Genomic DNA, 4,953 nt, shown 5'->3' on the forward strand with positions numbered 1-4,953 from the left:
AAAAAAATGTTCTATACCATTTCAGAAGAAATTGTCATCAGATATATGATAAGAGATTAACTTTTCCTGACTTCAGTCACAAAGCACTGTGTTCCCCTGAGCAGAGCCTTGCTTTCTTGACTTCCCTCAGATCTGCAGGAATTGGTTGAGACAAATGCATTTATCTGACTGTTCCCGGTCAGACCATGAGAGTGTGTATTAACAGAGGGTATCATGTAAATCCTCATGTAGTCTTTCCTCAGCTAGTGATAGCTCCAAATCAGATTATTGTACAAAAATGTAGTGCTTTGAAATGCTTCTCTACATGGCTTATGTTAATTCCATTATAATGGACCACAATCATGCAATTGTGGTGGTAATATTTTTCTGCTGTTGAAGATAGCTTGGCACAGGCCCAGAAAAAATGCTTCTCCAGACGCAAACAGATACCAGCTCTTACATTCTTGATAAGAATAAACATTCTAAACCCTTCCATAAAAATGTAGCAGTGAAAGATTGTTGAGACAAGCATTAGAAATGGCTGTAGGTTTGGGGTGGGGGAGATCTTATTGAGTAATGTATTGAGTAAAGATTGCTTTCATAGTATGTGAGGGAAAGAAGCCCAGATAGGGAATGAAAATTCTCTTTATGCTGACAGAGAATGAGAAGACTGAAATAACTCATATGGTTTATAGTTAGGATGAAATAATGTCAAAGGATTGTCAGGAGTCATCAATACCACCTTCACAAGGGATAGAATCCAACTTATTGTGAGCTACACAAAACTTCCATGAGACAGTGAATTAATATTGTGTGAAGAAAATAACACTGTGTATTAAATTAAATGCAGACAAAACCACACAACCTGCTTTTATATTAATGTGTGATAACATGTTACTTCTTACCCTTAAATATTTTGTGACACCGGGGTCTTGTTTCAAAGCCTTTTCAAAAGGAGGAAACAGGCAAAGTGAAAATGAGATGACTTGTCCACAGTTGTTCAGTTGGCAATTTCAGTCCCAGGCCACTGTTGGGACAATAAGCTTTCTTCTGAAAAATACAGGGTATTCCTTTGAAGGACTGTCACAATTTTTATTAAGCTGGAACATTAAAGGAAAGCATGCACATACTGAGGGCACAAGCCCAGGAAAGTCCATGTCCTAAATGGGGTGCTGGGAGAGATGAGCAGAGTTTGGGGCTTGGGTCTTTCAATTGTGCAATTGGTCTTTTGCACATTGTCTCATTCTAGTTTATCTTTTAAGGATATTCCATGACTGATTTGATTAAATCAGTGCAGGGAGAATATGATAGGAAGAGATTAATTATATTTTTTAATATGGGAAGGCTAGCCAATCAGTCTGATAAATCCAGGGGAACCTTGGAAATAACACAGAAGCAGCTAAGGTTATCCATATTAAAGTCCATGGCTGCATATCTGCTGTCTGGTGTGTGTGAAAGGCCAGAATGCTGTGCAGACCCTGCAGGTGGGGTTTGAAACCAGACTGGGCTATGACAGTCACAATTCAGGATACATGCATGTTCCATCAGCTCCTGCTGATTAAGAAATCTTGCTCCCCGTGACTTTGCAACCACACAACTTCACAGTGAAGATTCAGGAAATATGTGGTGGTGTACTGCTATTTCTCCTGGATATAGCACACTCAGCATGTCTACAGCACAGCTGATTTTTCGTGTTTCAGTCTGTGCAAAGGGGTCGCAGATTTCTACTTACTCCTTTCATGCCATGAAGTTTTTATCTTGCCTTCAATGCTGCACAGTCAAGGTTAGGGAGGAGTAACATCACAGGAATAGAGATGTTATCTTAAACTCTTTGTCCTTCAGTCCTTCTAAAAATGCAGGCCTGGAGGAGTAGGAGAAGAAAAGTGTGATTTGATCCACAAGATGACGTTACACATGCATATATTTTCCTTAGGTCAATAGAGGACAGCTTTTTTAGACTATATATATATTACAACTGAAATGGAGAGAGGCAATAACAAAAAAAAATGGGGAACATTTTCTTTCTTGTCCTGCAATTTCATAGTATTTTGCCTGAAACAGTGGGTATTGTGTGACTGTGATCAGGTATTATATAACTATACAGCTATACTAAAACTTCCATCAGTTGCTAGTGGCATCCTTAGGAAAATAGTTAAGAACATGTTTTCAGTGCTTTTTTTTTCTTTTTACTATTGTATTTTTTTTAATCTGGTGATTGGAGAGGAAAGCCAGGCCATCTTCCTGCTTGGGCAGATTGGGAACATTCTAAGTATCGCAGATGAGAATTGTCCCTCACATACACATAAATATTCACCCTTTCTGGAGTCTGTAAGTGAATGTGTGTTTCTGAACCTGACAGTAAGAGAGAATAGATGCAGCCTGCACCTGAAAACACCTCTGGGAGCTTGGGCTGGTGCTCAGGGAGGAGGTTGAAACAATACCCCAGCAGCAGGGAGGGTGGAGGGGGAAAGAATTTGGAGCTGTTTTCCCTATTATGTAAGTCCAAGCATGTTGGAGACTTTTCTCCTTGTGGCAGAACCCAGCTGCTGGGAAAAGCAAACCTCTTCTGATGAGCAGTCAGTGCTGGAAGCAGCCTTTTCCTGGGTGATTTTCTCCCAAAATTATTTCTCCTAGCCCTCTAAGAACAAGAACCTCGTGAAGACTTTAGGAAATGGAAACAGAAGAAAATCTCAGTTGGGCACGAAACTGTGGGCTGACAAAATTAAAAAATCAAAATTAAATGGCTGAAGTGGGGTTTCAGCAGACTGAAGGCAGCTGGAAGTGCGGTAGCAGGCAGACCGAGCCCAGGAAATCGCTGCTCAAGGGACTAAATTGTGCTGCCTTTAGCCAGGACTGAGCTCTGAGAGAGAAAAGGCCATCTGGGATACACCCTAGTGGTGGGATTTTGAATCCTTCCCTCCAGACTGCCAGAGAACCTGCACACACTTTTCTTTTGCTGGTATTTCAAGATTTACCTATATAAAGACAAAGTCCATGTACATACAGAACATCTTAATGTAAAAGGACTCTGGGAAATAAAGGAAAGTCTTCATGGCCATTAATTTCTTTTGAAATTGTAGTTAACACTGGTTCCAGTAGTGAAACTATGACTATATTTACTTGAGGAAACCAAGACTGTAAGAAAAAGTAGACATGTATCATTTAGTAATTAAATCAATTTTCAAAAGCTTGAGAATGTGGCTCTCTTAATAAACTTGGAAGGTCAAATACTTCTTCCAATGATTATAATTACAGAGTAAGGATTTCATGTTATTATTTTTTTATTCTTAAATGGGCATTGTTTTCAGGATACAAACCAAAAAAATTAAAAGCCACAACGAATCACTTCTTCTTCTTCTTCTATAAAGTAGAATCATCCTTATGCCTAAAATGGGATGGAAATTTAGACATTTCAAATATTCTGACAAGTCAATTTGCAAATCCTTAGCAATTAATTCTTCTCATAATTGATCTCTAATTTTTATCTCAAATTGGAAAGATTTTTTTTTTCTTTTTGTGAAGAAAGCAATCTGAAGAAATGTTGGTTAAGGAATTTCAAAAACTCTCAAGTGTCTTCTTTTCTCTTTGAAAGATTGAAAAACTTCAGCAGTACAAGATATGTGAGGAATGTGGGTTGTTTTCTCTTTGATTTTTTTAGCAAAGAAAAGTCCCTCTAAATGAAGTTATACTCATGGCTCTGTTTGCAACACTGAACAAGTATTCATATTTCAAAGTCTTGGTGGCTTTTGAATGTACCCACCCTTTGTTAAAATTACACCTTAGTGAGCACTGGTTCACAGCCTAGCTCTGTGTAAAATAATCCCCTTCTCCTAAATTAGATCCCTCTTTATTCATTCATGGCTTCTTTCAGGCATAAGAGGTGAAGAAAGAAACTTTATCTCATAAGTTTAGGTGGCAGTGAACTTTCATGCTGTATCTGAGAGAGAGATCGATCAGAAGTAGTTCAGCAGTTCAGGAAAAAACCCAACCAAAGAAACACAAAATCCCTCACCCAGACACTGGATTCCCTTTCTGGATTGGGAAGTCCTTCTTGCTGGCTGCTTTAATGTGTTTTGCAGATCTCTGTCTTCCTGTGAGGAGAGTTTTTATCATGCATTAGTCTTCTAGTGAGGTATTGTTCTTGAATTGCACTGATTGTCATGTCTCTAATTTTTCAATGAGCTTCTCAAGTTTTTTTATTAGTTACTTCTGATTTTTTAAACAGAGAAAAAATGTAGGAATTAATCCATTCAAATCCAAACCCAAAAAGTCCTTAACTTAACTTCTGATTTGCAAAGAAGGTGAGATGGTGTGGATCAGGAAAAAAAACACACCCCCACCCAAACCAAACCCTTTTTGACAGATTTTACCAATGTCCTCATTGAGCATTCTTGGTGAAATTGGAAGAAGGATTTACTGATTCAGAATCTGACCCCAAAAAGAGAAGCAAAGAGCAGCTGAAGCAGTTCTGACTTTAAAGGAAGTCTCCTTGCATTTCCTAGAGGTTCTTTAGATGTTACAGCAGATTAAACTATAATGTATGTTCCCATAGTAACCACATTTTTCTTAGTCAGTTTTGTCCCTGTGTACATTTATTAACTTTTTGAGCTTTAATGCAACAATAATGAAATATGTCATGCCATTCAAATCTAACTGTGAGAGAGGGTAAAAAAATATTTTTTAAAATGTTGTAAAAACAAAGGGAGAAGAGGGACAACAACAAGGTAATTTTAGGGATGGGCAGCTTAGACAAAAAGAGTTAAACATATAAACATATGTTATACAGCATTGTGAACCTCCCACTAAGTATTTTTAATGTGCAAACTGCAGAAGGATAGCGTGGGAGCAGGACAAATCATTGGTTTAGGAACAATGGGATTTCTTACTCTACATTTTGTGTGTAAACAGCGTTTGATAGAAAGTGGAAAAGATGTGCTTTTGGACTTGGTAGGTCTAGTAAAAAGAATAATTAAT

The 4,953-nt window shown here is 38.0% G+C and overlaps 1 long non-coding RNA gene across 1 annotated transcript; it reads right to left on the minus strand.

Moving 5' to 3' along the window:
• Window positions 1–891: 891 nt before the first annotated feature.
• Window positions 892–4,072, minus strand: LOC141729023 (uncharacterized). The gene is made up of 3 exons (XR_012580269.1): window positions 3,992–4,072; window positions 1,712–1,840; window positions 892–1,029 (listed from the first exon to the last, which is right to left on the minus strand). It is a non-coding gene; the product is annotated as an uncharacterized LOC141729023 (long non-coding RNA).
• Window positions 4,073–4,953: the final 881 nt, after the last annotated feature.

The sequence above is a fragment of the Zonotrichia albicollis genome, chromosome 5 (assembly GCF_047830755.1).
Source record: "Zonotrichia albicollis isolate bZonAlb1 chromosome 5, bZonAlb1.hap1, whole genome shotgun sequence".
In the NCBI taxonomy this organism is placed as follows: domain Eukaryota; kingdom Metazoa; phylum Chordata; class Aves; order Passeriformes; family Passerellidae; genus Zonotrichia; species Zonotrichia albicollis.